This window comes from Amblyomma maculatum, chromosome 8 (assembly GCF_055883805.1).
Source record: "Amblyomma maculatum isolate TAMU_Amacu chromosome 8, ASM5588380v1, whole genome shotgun sequence".
Taxonomy (NCBI): Eukaryota; Metazoa; Arthropoda; class Arachnida; order Ixodida; family Ixodidae; genus Amblyomma; species Amblyomma maculatum.
The window spans coordinates 91,000,108-91,014,153 of NC_139351.1; the positions used below are offsets into that span (position 1 = coordinate 91,000,108).

At 46.1% G+C, this 14,046-nt stretch overlaps 1 protein-coding gene across 1 annotated transcript in view; it reads right to left on the reverse strand.

Moving 5' to 3' along the window:
- The window catches only part of LOC146181784 (uncharacterized), a 397,304-nt gene extending 391,002 nt beyond the window's left edge, over positions 1 to 6,302 (reverse strand). The window contains exon 1 of the mRNA XM_084576789.1: positions 6,236 to 6,302. The gene's annotated coding sequence lies outside the window, so the exon portion shown is untranslated. The remainder of the gene's footprint in view (positions 1 to 6,235) is intronic.
- Between the last annotated feature and the right edge of the window lie 7,744 nt (positions 6,303 to 14,046).

Below are 14,046 nucleotides of genomic sequence, written 5' to 3' on the forward strand. Positions count from 1 at the left end.
GGCATGCAGAAAAACAAAAGTGCATATATGCACGCTGCTAAGGCGATGAAGACGACGAGACGGTTTGGCGATGCGGTGAAGAACAAAAGAACGGCGTGTTCTTTACGACAGCACCGCTCAATGCGATGCCGAGCAAGACTCTCAAGAATGCAATGCCCGCAAAACAACAAACTCTTCTACAACGAGACGACACGGTGAAAGTGAGTGGAGCTGCGGAAGGCTGTAATACGAGGGAAGAGTACACTGAAGCCTCAAAACAGGGCCTGAGATAAGGAAAGTATACAGAAACAAAAATTCGCTGCTGAAAACGCTATATCGAGAAGATTCGATATAGAGAGAAATACGCTAGAATGAGAGAATTAAACCACACAGAAGAAAAGTTATTGAGGATTGAGGAAAGAGGGCATTGAGAATGAAGTGATATTCAGTTCGCTCTCTTTGTCTCTCCAGGCGACACGCAATTATTGGAGAGAAAAAAAATAAAATACTAGACTGTCGAAATGGGGGATAAGCATTTGAAAGAGGCAGATATGGGGGGAAAAAGGGGGAGATGAAAGGAGAAACGGGCGAAGCGGAAGCCACGTGGCACAAACATTTTTCCCTTCGTATACGCGGGCGCCGTCGTCTTCCTTTCGGGCATACTCGGCATCTGAGAGAGGTTTTAATTGCGTTAAGAACTTGTGTTGAATTAGTGGATTACCGCAAAGGAAACTTTCAATTCCTTTAATTGCGTTAGCTGCAGCCCGATATCCCCCACTCCCGCCTTCTCCTTGACGGGACCGCGAGCTTGCGGGGTGCGCCCCCGACGACGCGTCGGGTCCAAAGGGTTTCGCGGGAAGCGCTTTCTTCCTCTTCATTCTTTGCCCCGCCGCCGCACTTCCCACATTCCTCCTCCTTGCTATCCCGAATGGGACGAACGCTATAGCGGGGACTGGCAGCTTCTCTCTTAATCAGATTACGTGAATGCGAGTTATAAGAATTAGCGAGGATTAAAAACAAGGAAGAACGCACTGCTAATCAGCATGCGAGGAAAGAAAGGCTCTGCACGACGACGGAGCAAGGAAATTAAATGAGGGAAGTGAATGAGGAAAAACAGAGCAGAGGTTGCATGCCTTCGCTGTTTCGCTGTAGGCATGCTGCGTGCGGCGCAAAGCGCCAAAGGGTGCAAGTTTTAATTATGCACGGTAACTACGAGTGAAAAAGGCCACACTTTGTGAAAATACCCAGGTGATGCATAGCCGTGCACCCCTTGCCAAAGGTTTTCGAAAACTTCATAAATCCAGATCAACAAACATTGTCATGCTATAGTTATAAGAGACGCCCCTCCCATATTGTACAGGTATGTAAAGGACTTGTCAAAAAATAAATCACGCACCGAAATCTGCTGAGATGTACACGTGTCTGCAGGATCGTTTTTTAATGTACAGGTAGGAGCAGTAGAAAGGGGAACACTTAGCTTGCACTCAGTAACAATATTTATCATTTACGTATCTAATTGGAAAAGGTCAAGAGGATAATGGCCTTCAACTAGAAAATTGCATAAATTAAAAGAATGTTCGTTTGACTGAGCTCAAAATTAAAATTACAGACAATATAGGTATATGCTGTGCAGTGGCGTAGCCAGGAATTTTTTTCTAGGGGGGCTAACGTTGCTGCTCAGCCTCCTTCATATTGAGATACCTGCCACCAACCTGTCACCTCTCAACTGCGCCATAAATTATGCATGCCGGGATGCAAAGATTACACGAAAGAATAGTACCATCCGGGGCTTTCGTTCCATATAGTATCATGTGTATGCATTGTTTCAGACGAAAATCATTTGTTTAATTTAGCGAATGCAGAACTGAAAAATTCATCATAGCGAGCTTTTCAGCCATCCAATTAACATTATAGTTAGAATATGTAGTCTTCCTGACGGATCCGCAGATGAGATAGTTACCTGCACTCTCTCTAGTGTGCTTGTAACTTTGATTATAATGCAGCATCTGCACTCTAAAACCTAAAGTGTTACGAATAGACAAGGACTCTCAGTAGACCACTTTGACAGACATTTCACCGGTGCATACATAGTGGCACACACAGAGATTCAGTGCGAACAAGAAGCCCGAGAGGGAGAACACGGCGTGACGTCAGAAGGTCGAGTTGGGCCTGCGGAGGCTGCGCATATGAGGAGTTACGCTCCCTCCAAGTTTTTTTTTATTATTATTATTATTTCCCCACGCATTCCATCTCTGCGTGCTTTTTCAGCTTGTCTGATAGTATGGCTTGTCTCCTTTGTATGATCCGATTAACTATTTCAGAAAACTGAATGCACCTTTCGCTTTTTTGATTTCCATTGAAATCTCTTTTTGGGCGTGAAAAAGACATACTGGAGACGAAGTTCAGATTGATTTCCGGCTCTGGTGGTTGTTTTGATCTGCAGTATATGACAGTACGGAAAAATTTCGTGGGGGGCTGAAGCCCCATAAGCCCTCCCCCTGGCTACGCCCCTGATGCTATGTCTCGCACGAATCTAGTGGCGTTTCGAAGTAGCAAAATCAGGAGTTGTCTTTTGTCGCAAAGCCGTACGCACAGTATCGTGCTTCTCTGAATGGCTTTCGTTAAAGATCTCGACGGTCGTGATTGGCTAGCTTGCACACGATAGCAGATGAGCCGACCAAACACGAGCCGTTCAAGGGGCCGAAAACTGGCAAGACAGCCTCTGAATCGGAGGCAGCCATACATAGCTGTTGTTACAACGTCACATCGGAAAAAACTACAGAAAATTTTCTGATGTTACGACAGAATTTCTGTGCGGTTTTTGACGGGAAACCTGTTGTGACAACAGAACATTCTGTAGTAACATCAGAAATTTCTGTAGTTAGAACAGAAAAATGCTACAGAACTACAGACAACAGAAATATACTACAGAAAAATTACACAACTACAGAAAAGTACTACAGAACTACAGAAAAATCTGATGGTTACGACAGAACTACAGAACATTTCGTCGTATTTTTGACACAGTTCCGTATCTTTGAAGACATAGTAAGGTCAAAAAGTTGACCTGCACCAATATTTTGCCCTGTTAAAATGAAAAAGGGCCCACTTTCATTGAAGACGGTAATTTTATTACCTAGAAAAGGTAAAACATTTCGGAGACGTTTAAGTAGCCCCAAGGCAGAGCGAGACTTTGTTTTGTTTAGAAAAATCAATTTGTACATTTTGCAGCCGTTTGGTATAAAATTTATATATCTAAATATAGGTTACACAAAGGCATTCACTATTTCAAAAATGTTTTTTTTTTAATAACTTCTTCTTTCTTGGGGGGTTGGGGAGAGGGGGCGACTGGCGGAAATTTGGGAGCGTTCAGAAGCTTTATTTGCACTTTCCTCTTTTTGTTAAAAAGAATCAAAGAAAAAAGAGGGAAATACACTTTCCGATTTCGCGTCCTCCTAAAACAGCACTTCTTTAAATTTCGAAATTATATTACCCTTGGGTAGCAGCGGCTTAAATATCATCTTCTTGTTGTTCATCGCGGTCATGTGCCGTGGAAAGGTGGGAAGCTTCAGACACTTTAACTGCGTTGTTCTCAAAACAGCATTGCGCAAGAGAACGAAGTGTTCTACAAATGTCAATCAATGCCTTTTACATGGCTGGTACCTGGATCGATAGCCTAAGTCCATTTGTATTTTTAGAGCCGCAAAAAAAAAAAAAAAAGAGAAAAACTCTTCGATGACAATTTCAATACACTAAGGGGATAAAAAGCACAATAAATGTAATTTCTCCTTCAAGCCCATCATTTTAGAACAAGCTGCACAGCGTAGTAGTTCCAACTCGCACACAAAATTCCATCATTTTACAATCAGATTCATTCGCGAAGGAGGCCACCACCACTTTAGACAATCCTGTACACGTCATTAGTGTGTACATGCTCGCCAGTCGCTGACAAGCAGGTGGCGCCAGTCTTCCCGGCCTTTGTATGGTGGTTATGACGTAACCACTTGTACAACTTTCCGAGCGGTGTCACGTGATTTCTCGTTGCATATCCCATACTTGTTCTGGACAAGCTGGAGGCTGCATCTCGCGACAAGGATTCGAATCAATGACAGATATGTACCTCAAATTGTATTCCTGCAAATTGAAGTTTCTGCGATTACGGCTCCCAGACGCCGCTTGAACCGCGGCAGTCTCTACGTGGAATACGCAAAGACACAGACCGAATACGATACTAGCAGAAAGAGCTTTAATGCATGTCGAAAACCTCTCTTGGAGACATTTCACCTGCGAGTTTGTCCTGCTTATCATTCTTAACCTGAACACTTCGATGTGCCTGCGGCGACTTTTTTTTTTTTTTTTTTCCCCGGCGTAGTGGCTTGCTATATTCAAAGGCCCCATGTAATGGATGTAGAATCAGAGCCCTTTAATATTATCAGTTTTCCATATGGCCTTTATGTCATTGATTGTTCTGACTGGTCAAAATTCGGATGTTTACGGACAGTGGCGGCGCCCGCGGTCAATAAAGTAAACTATACCTGAGTTGAAAACTTTCAGACTGCTAACAAATGCACACCACCCGGCAAACAAAATCAGTTGAAGAGTTGCAGTAGCCGAAACTATCATACGTAACCGCCACAGACGGTAATTAAGAGCGAAAAGCAAAACAAAAAGAAGCGATTTTTGAGAAGGCATGAAAGCAATAGCAGATACCTTATATTGGTCGCTTTTAGATGGCGCTACCATTCATAGTCACCGAATAAAATGCCTACTAAAACGAGTCACTTCTTGAAGCAGCGGAGTTTCCCAACAAGTATGAGCAAAAAGTTCTGAGTGGAATGAAGTGACCACCCTCTAAACGAATTAGGAATTGTGTAATGACATCACCAGTGCTGCACTTTGTGATTGCTGTGGGGTGTTTTGTTGACATCCGTTTTGACGTCACATCGTCGCCTGACAGTGGGAATTTCTGACACAGGGTTTCCGTTGAACATGTGCTCTAACGCTATTGCCTTAAGAAAACAAACAAAAAAAAAACGCATACGGGCCTTGTTCCCACCGCCAGCCCCTCACGAAAACAAGAGAGTGTGTAAGGAAATCACTGAAAGGAATTACTGAGCAATTTAAACTTTCGCGTGTTCTTACGAATTCTTTACACGTTCATGCGACTTAAGTCACTGTTTGAAACGAATTTCTCAAATATATAAAAAAAAAAACAGATGTGGGATAAAAAGGTTTTCAGTTTTCGGGTACACATTTCAATTGTGCTATATCACAGTACATCAAGCCAAGTTCAAGAGTATTGAAATTTGTTTTCCCTTTTTTCTCTCTGTCACTGCAGCAACGGACGCCAGTCTGTCATTGCGCAAGTTTTCCCGCCACACTTGGTGACCTGGTAAGTCCGCTTGCCGCAAAAACATACTCAATTTTACTTGTGTGCCTGTTTCAGTCCCCTTTACGCACATGCATTTTTAAGCACGGCCGTTCGTGTTTGTTTCACCAATTGTTCATTTGCCACGCGGCGCAACGCTTTCGCATTTTGATTGGATTGATAAAACGCAGACAGCAAATAAGATGTCCAAGCTGTTATATTTGCTTCCCACAAGCTGTGGCAACACGAACGAATAATACTAAGCAGGCCGCTCTTATTTGGTCAAGCGCGTATGATGTCCCCTGTCGTAGGCAATCACTTCCACCGAAATGTTTCACGTGGCTAGAGTTCGCTGATGCAGACATTCGGGATTCCTCAAGACCAAACTACCAGCTGACTCCTCGTACATTGCATTTCTTTGAGTGCAGCTGGGGAACTCCGCAAGCGAAAAGAAGTGAGAACGTCGTCTGCTCTCAATTGCCTAACGTCGCCATGAGATGGCGCCACGTATTCTTCCGAGGCGTCGACTGACTTTGGGTTCAGCGCCGCGGATCGACAGCAGAGTAAACAGCGCGAACAGTACGCCACACTTCTGGTTAAACCAGGAAGCATATATGCCCGCTCAAAAACGTCGTTCGTGTAAAACCTACACATAACAGTTGAGACGTGAACCGAATCCAACTAAACTCTGCCGCCATTCGCCGGTGGTTGTTTACGTTGCCCGGCGACCGCCTCAAGACCGGCACAACTTTGTGGTGGTCTGCATCGCGAGGAAGCCGCTAAGCGAGGTTAAATAAAACATGCACGCGAAGTTACTTTGATGGCTTACTCTTTACCAGCTGATCGCTGCTGGAACTTGAAATTGTAGCGTACGGAAATTGTGTTTACCTACGTCCGGGCCTCCGCAACGCTGACTCAGAAGCCGATGCCACTGCGCGCCGCCATCTTGCTTTGGTGCGCTCACGCGCCGCGCGATGGCGCCACCGGCGCGCGTTCGCGCGCGTCGCTCGGAGAGCGAGGAGGAAAAACCCGGCGCGCGCGAGGGCTGTCGGGAGAGCGTTCTCCAAAACCAACATGGCTGCGGCACGGTGTCAGCTGTGAGGATCCGTGTGAGTCCCTTTTCGTTATTTGGCATGTTTGCAGCCCAGTCCTGGCCTCGGTACCGGCGCGTACTCGAAGCCGAACGGAGTACCCAGGTGCTCGCGACGTACCAGGCATCCAGAACCAACGCACAGGCGCCGGCGAACGTCGGAAAAAGGGCGTCCGCTCCCGCGCGCTCTCTTCTCTGTGTTGCGGCTGCTGCAGAGCGCGCCGATGCTCCGGGAGCGGCAAGCGCACGGGCTCTTCATCCCTGCGCGTGTGGTGGAGCTTGCTCCGGCGCGTCTTCGCCGGTTCGGGATGATGCTGAGCCGCTTGGCACGCGTCCGCCTCGTGCTGGGCGCGCTTTCCCTTCGGCTAGCGCGTGCGCTCCGGCGCCTCGACAGCTCCTGCCGAGCACCGGTGTTCCTCGGCGTTCTCCTGTCGCGCAGCGACGTTCCTCGGCGTTGTTTAGCGACATCGCACTGACGTGTTTGCAGCCCAGGTTGTACTACGTACTGTTTCTTGCCGATATCCTTCGGAACGGGGCTCTCGAAGGGATGCGCGTACGCGATTTGGACTGAGGCTGGATCTATTTGTTGTGCCGGAGAAAAATGTCATTTCCCTGTTATTAATGTTAGTAGAAGTGCTAATAGATTTAGCCTGTAGTTGTTTTAGGGACACTGTGCATCACGATGCACGAAACCTCACTTACTCGGTACGTTTTGTGAGGAAAACGTACTGTACTTTCACTTCTTCACCGCTCGTTTCGTACCGGGAGTGTACCAAAATGTTTGCCTGCTCAGTGCAGTGGCGCATCACAATAATTCATGGTTGTGATCTGCACTTTGCGTTCCAAAAGTGGCAGGAAGAGAGCTCAGGTAGGGAATATATTTCTCGGATTTCTTATTTTTAATAAAACAGAAATGCAAACCGCACTGCGGAACTACGAGATTGCGGAGAGATCGTGCAGTACTTCCGCGTCAGCGTTTACTTCAGCGGCTGATAATCGCGTTAACAATTTAGGCAATATTTAATACCTCTATTATGTATGCACGAATGTCAAACCCCGCTTCACCATTGCCACGTGCAACTGGGCACTCTTTAATGCAGCACGTTCATTCGACCTATTGTGGTACAGTATGATTAAACGAATTATTGCGCCCTGGTCTAGTGCCAATGTCGGTATTGCAAGAAACGGCAAGTAAACTGCAGCCGTCTGGTTACGCTCGGCTTATAGCTTCTGCTTTAAACAACCAATAACGATGCGAGATGTTGCCACGTTAAACGCCTCATCGGTCCGCTGCTATACGTCAGCGAATACGCTTACCATTGGCACAACGCAACTCGCGAACGAGAAACGTGTTCGATGTCATTTCTGTGTATCGCGCTTTCGATCGATTCAGTAATGCTTTCGTATGCAGCCGTCACTTTTGTAATTCGATGTCAAATGTGTGATACCACTGGTAAGTTCGATATGTCTCTTCCGTTAACGAGGACACTGAGGAACAAGAGCGCAATTAATGGAATCACTACAATGGGCCGAATTCAAACGCGCACAACTCCGTGCGTTCATTCATCGAAACTGCTGCGTGAAGTGTTCGATCATTGTTCACTTCGATCACTCTTGTCACTCACTTTATGCGAACGTAAAACTTCGGCAGACTGCCTTTCGTTCGGGGTGGTGGTGAAATGTCTCGTTTGATTCTGACTTGACGGCCCTGTCCTCGTGTTAGAAACGCTGGGAGCGCGAATGACCCGTAATACGGGAGTCGACTTGTTCTCGTTGCCTTGCCCGTGCAATGTAATTAAGTTAGCTTTACGCGTATCACAAGTAACGCTGTTCGAAAGCTCGAGCTTTTACACCGGGGAAAAGAGACACAAATTCGCTGCAAGGTGTCGCTCACCCTGCACTCGATTGGCCTTTTACACTAAGTTCCATTTCGCAGTTCTTGAACGTGAATACGAATCCGGTCCGACTGCGTTTAATCTATTCTATAGGCTATGAAGGTCGCACCAGGCGCCTGGCCAACATGGATATTATAGGGGGATTCGACTGCGGAACAACTTCGTTATAAGCAGTGCGGAGCCTTTGCACGGTGATTAAAAGACTTAGTTCCCTGAACGCCATGTTGTTATAAGCAGTGCAGGGCCTTTGATTGGCGATTAAAAGACGTAGTTCCCTGAACACGTCATGTGATCCAAGATTTTGAATGTCGCTTGCAGAAAGAGAAGACGCTCTGCTGACGCTCCTGCCCATTTTCTCATAGCACGTAAGATGAGCGTTGAAGCGAACTTCGCTGTGCGCAACATCCTCCCGAGAGGGATAAGTACACGAAACTATCCCGTCATGCAAAGCCGTTACACCGTGCTTTAAATTATGATAGAGTGCTTAACTACTTGAGGAAGCAGTAGTCACTGTCCGAAATGCCCCAGACCTGCTTCCGCGCCGTCGATTTCTTTCTGATCGAGCCGCGTCACGGTTCTCAACTTATCTGCATTTAAAACGACTCCAATGGGTTCTGGCGTGGGGTAATTATATGCTCAACATTTTTGTTTCGGCTTACCTCCGTATACATCGGGACGGCGCCGTAAAAGAGCTGCGCTATACGGGAGCTGTAGAAGACCTTTTGCTCTTACTCCTTTGACAGCGAATGAAGCGCCGTTAGAATGTATGTTATAACTTCGCTATAAAAGAAAAGAAAAGAAAGCAAGAGTAGTCCTCTTTGAAGCTCTCGCGGCCTTCATTATTGTGAGCAGTTTATTCTCCTTCCGCGCCTGCAAAGCTGTTTATAAAAGTTTTCTGATGTAGTCATATGTCATCTACATACTAATATTTAAAAAATAAACATACTGATTTGGTCCTACTTTGCTGAATTATGTAGCAGTCGCTTATGCACCGTCATTGGCTGCTACAGCGCTTGTCATGCCAGACCCAGTGGCTGTCTATGGGGAGATATGCTTGCCGCGAACTCTAGCAGTGATAAAAGAGTGTTTGTGAAGAAATTAAAGAATTGATCAGAAAAGCTATCGTTGTCGAAAGCGTGTCCTGGGCGCTCGGTGAAAGCTGGCATCTTTATTGACATATTGCATTCGCTTCGTTCCGCTAGTCGAGGAGAGGAACGGGGAGAATAACTCCGCGTCGCTTTTGGATTAGAGTTTTTAAGTTTCGCCAAGTGCATAGGATAACCGATACATCTTCCTTCTCGATAGAAAGTCCCGCTGCGATGGCCCGAAGACTAATGCGGTCGAATGCCGAACCGAGGAGGCGGGTTCGATACCGGCCGCATTTCGCTTACGACGAAGCACAAGGTGTTCATGCATACACTACGATGTCAGTGTCCGTTTAAAACCATCTCTGGTTTACAGGGATTAACCTGGAAGCTTCTACTACAGATAGCTCATGAGTCCCTCTAAGACGCGAAACTCACGTGACACACCTAGCATATCTTCTCGAATTAACGCGCTTTGATTGATTGATTGATTGATTGATTGATTGATTGATTGATTGATTGATTGATAAACTTTATTGGGGAAAATTGGGGTTAGGGGTAGTGCGTTAGGAAAGATCAGTAGTCGGCAGTCCTCTGTCCAGGAGTCCGTTGGCCTCAGCAGCGGCTCTGGCCCGCTGCACCAGCATGAGCTGATGCTGTGCGTCCAAGTCGGATAGAAGGTCCTCCCACTGCTCAGGACTAGGGCTGTCTATTTTAGGCATTATGGGGCTTGCCCTAAATTTCCATGTTGTGTGGTGTAGTGTAGCAGTGTCTCCGCACCAGACACATTCGCTTTTGTATTGTGTTGGCCATATCTTGTGGTACAGGGCTCTTGTTCAGTTTATTCGCTTATAGTCTGACCGTAATTTTATGTATACCTTCACTCGCGGCGCAGGTGAAACGCGAGTTCAACGATTTGCGATGTCTCCGCGTTATTTGTTCAGCGTATTTGTGAATTCCTTCGCACGAAGCGGCTGCACATAGGGCCTATATAGAACGCAGCGAAGAAAGGTTGCCGACGAGCAGCGAACGGTTTTACGGAAACGACGCGAATTACAACGTAAAAAAGTAAATAAATGGATTTGCTCCCAACGCAGCGAGAACGTCCCGACGTCTTTATAAAAAGGCAGCACTCGGGTCGCCAAGGCAGGCTACAACCTGAATATAGCCCAGTTGGGTCGGAAAAATGACGCTGCACGCGCTAGAATGTAGAAATTACGTTGACAGCGGTGGCGCTGTTGAATCATTTCTGTTGCTTTTCCATACACGCACCCAATAGCGCTCCATTCGAATTATTTTGTGCCGCCTGCACGTTGAGCACGTTCACTACACTCACGAGTTTGTACTCGCTAAAAGTAGGAGCGTTTATATGCGATCATTGTGAATACATTTGAACTGTAAACCGCGGCTTATAATCTCACTCAGAGAGCTCTGAACGTTTCAGGAAGTGTATGAATGTTTCATTTAATGGCGCTTTGCTTCTTGGTGAAGGTCTTGTAAGGTCCTATGTGGCGTCTAGCACTGTGGGAGACCCATTTTACACAGCCCGTTTACAGCTTTTAAAGACGAAGTGAAGTTTCGAAGTTGAGACAAAAATTTGACCTAACCCTGTATTTGGCGCGTGGTGGGACCAGATTGGATTGCTTATTCGCAGACGCGCCGTACATAACTATTTACAGAAAACTGAGATCGTCTTTGCACAGAATGGACATTATGCATCGTCCGCTTGATTGTGCACCTTCCCGCTACAGCCGATTCTCTTTCCTGGCAGTCGCCTTTTTTTATTTTTTTTTTATTTAAACTCATCAACTTATGTTTACGGGTGTGTAGTTCGCACTTTCAATTTTGTTTTTAATAAGAATTAGACAGTGGACATGCATTTGTACGGTGGGCAATCCGCAGTAGTTTGAACTAGTTGCTGCAACACTTTTCATCTGCACCTGTTACATTCGACTTAGCGTCTGTAATTTTCTTTGCTTTCTTTTCCTGCGACAGCACTTGTAGACTATAGAGTATCGATGTAACCGGAAAATAGAAGCACACGCTGTTGAGTTGTTGCTGTTTTTTTCCCAACAGCAACTAACTAAATGCTAATAATTATTTGTCCCTTGATGTCGATCCACATGGCTGCGCGCTCCTCATGCCGCTTACATCGAGAACCGCGTGGTACGCTTGTGTCGGAAGGTGTTCAACACTGTAGCGTCAAGTATAGTGTCAACAAGAAGCGCGACAAGAAGCATCTTGAAGCCGCAGCACTATCGTAAAACAGTTGAATGCGGCCGAATGACGGCTATCTGCTTTTATTTCCATGGTATGGACCGATGAGAATCACGTGAAGTTCATCACTTCACTTGCGCTGCTTCAGTTGTAGTTTTGACTGTTGCAGATGAAACGCAAAAATTAAAGAGCCTACGCGTCTCGCAGGAAACTTGCCTTAATACACCAGTGGGAACAAAAGTAAGAAAGAAAAATGAAGAAGAAACGAAGATGTGAAACATCCATGACTACCTCGCAGCGGTCTTAGGTGATTATAGAAACCCATGTCACAAATTTTCCTCGGATACGAAAAACTGCCCACAACGTGTCTCAGTAGGTTAAATCCAGGCGACGTCCGAGTATTGTTCATCCATCCACCTTTTAAGTGCGTACTGCAACCATTCAATTACTTTCACGTTTCAAGTTAAGAAAGTGCCTTGTGTGTGACGCGAAGGTTTCATATATGATATATAAAGCTCTCGGTTCTTCGTCGCATCCCGTGAAGCTTAGCGCCACAATAGGCACAGTTCAGGTTGCCACAGCCAGGAAGAAATGCAGAGCGCCACATATCAGCTCATAGAATTGCTAACGACGAAGAAAGACAGTGACCGCTGTATGGCTGGCTCTCGTCACGCTATCCACCGACGTCACGAGTAAGTCCTTACTGCCCTCCGCCATGTGTCGGCCCCCTTATAGGGCTGTAAATCTTTGAACGAAACTACCCGTACAACTGTAGGCCCGTACTGTATACGACTGATATTGGAGTACGGATCACCGATTTTAGACAAGCACACATGTAGGTTGTATGTGGCGCTGAAGCGTTTTATCATTGTGTGTAGTGTTAGCGTTCTGTAAAGATTTCACGTTGGAATGTATGCCGGGAATACGGGATCCGTGCCCCTGTAGCGGAAATGCCGCAACGCTCTTCGTACACGCTTTCCGCGTGGTTTTCATATGCGTTCCGCGCGGTATACCGCAAGACTTCCGCGTGATGCGCATGACGTCATACTAAGTGTGTACATGTTATCGTATATAGTCCGTATATATTACATGCGAGTTGTTCGGCTAACCTACGAACTTACGGTAATCACCTTACGAAACGCTTCACTATATGGTGATCGGCCATTGTCACCTCTAAACTTAATACATGCAACCTTTGCTCTTTTGCGAATAAAAATATGTAATAAGTGGTCAGCGCGCAGCGCGAGCTAAATTCTTTTTATTATTATTATTATTATTATTTTTGTTTTACACGCTGGACGCGACAATTCGCACTGAGGCGTAATATAATTGTGCTGTGAGTAGAGACGTATACCGTTCCTCTACCTTGTTTCTGCACTTCAGAGGTCCTTGCATCATGCATTTTCCCCGTAGTCCATATGCAGCTGTGATCAAGCAGTGAAACGCCGGTTGTCGCCAAGTTACCCGCCTTTTACACTGCGCGTAAAATTCTGACGTGACGGTTCAGAATTCGCTGATAACGCCGGGAACGCAGAGAATTCCGCGAATCAAGGAACGCGTAAAGATATCAAGGTTTGCTGAAAATTCTGATATTTCCGTATAAAATTTGAACGTAATATGATTAGCCTGGTTACTGAACGCGTTAACGGTGCGCGGTCTGCAAACATGACCAAGCATGCAGTGTTATGGAGATGTGGAAAGTAAAGGGTCCCCAGGTGTAAAGGGTATCCAGCGAGCCAGGCGCTGAGATACGAATATCACGTTACAGTGATTATATATGATGGTTTAACTTTATGTAGAGCACGATGGCTAACGTGTTCTCGGATCTGCACAAAGTTAACTACCAGTACTAGGCTCGGGGAAAGCGTTATACCTATTGATAAATCGAAGGGTGTATCAGGCGACTGCGTTGGGGATAAATGGGGCAACTCCAGGGCCACACGAGATGGGAGTTACCTTTCCTTACGCGTCCCCGCGAATGTAGGATCGCTCTGTGAACCGCCACTGGCAATGCGAGTCAAAATGATTGATAGGCGCTTGAGGCGAACTTTACTGGATGAGAAGAATGACAGCTAATTCTACTGCTAATTCTTCAAACGTAGCACCCTGTAACGAAAGTGGTGTTCAGCAAAATGAAACTACTCGGAATTAACCTGAACAGCGTGCTGTGCTAATTAATTCGAGCAAGTTGGCTCCGATCAAAAGAAATTGCAGATCGCGGCAAGACACTGGGGGCTCCTTTACGATGTTCTCTTTCCAAGCCGCGAAGCGCAGCGAACTTTGCCCGATATACCAGTGACCCACACCAGGCCGTGCGGGGGCCCAGGCGCCTGCGTGCCCCGAACTCCTCTGTTAAAATAAATGTTTTTACTACTACTACTACACCAGAAACGAGGACAACTGCTTGGAAAG